Consider the following 862-nt stretch of genomic DNA (forward strand, 5'->3'; position numbering starts at 1 on the left):
GGGAGGCGGGAAAGGGGCTGCGGTAATTAATTACCGTATTTACACGAGAATTCAAGCAGCGCGCAGGCGGGGGGGGTTTTGCAGGTGTCCAGAAAAGCAGGAATCCAGAGCGCGTGGTTCTGAAATGACACTTTTATGAGAGCGATGGGACGTGGCAACAAGGACAGAAAAGGATCTGTTTCTGCGGGTCTCCAGGTCGGGGCCGTACTGTACGATCGTTTCTCCGACGCCCGATGAGGGGTTGTGCCCGAAAGCTTCCAATGAAAGACATTTTCTCCCCCCAAAATCTTGTTGGTCTAAAAAGAGATCCCCTCTGCCCGCGAGCCTGAGATCTTTTTCGGCAGGAAAAGACCTCTTCTTTCTTTTTGCGTGTGGTTATTTTGCAGCGTCTCCGCGGGTCTGCTAAAGGATCGTCTCCAAACCCAAAGTTGTAGATTTCCACATTTCTTTGTGTCTCTGCCAAAGACACCCTTGCAGATGGACAGGCGTTTTGGAGGCAGCTAATTGACACCTAATTGGGGCAGGTCGTTGATGCAGCACATCCCCCTCCTGGGGCAGCTGCCAGCGCTTTCTTACACCCGCTCGTCTCCAAGCAAAGCCACAGTTCCACTCGGCCCGGTTCGCACTCGCTCGTTGGCAACTGGCAGTGAGCGATATAAAGCAAATAAAAAAGCTTCTTGTTTGCATCGTTTTTCAGCGCACGGTGGCTTTTCAGCAAATTCAATCACTTTCAGCGTCCGATGCACTCGTGTTGTCTTCCAGACCCGCCCCGGCTGTGTGTGCGTGTGCGTGTGCGTGTGCGTGTGCAGGGCCACGCGCCCGCCCTGCGCTGCTGGAAACCCGCCGCCGGCCCGTCTTCCGA

This window comes from Alligator sinensis, unplaced genomic scaffold (genome assembly GCF_000455745.1).
Source record: "Alligator sinensis unplaced genomic scaffold, ASM45574v1 scaffold611_2, whole genome shotgun sequence".
Lineage (NCBI taxonomy): Eukaryota > Metazoa > Chordata > Crocodylia > Alligatoridae > Alligator > Alligator sinensis.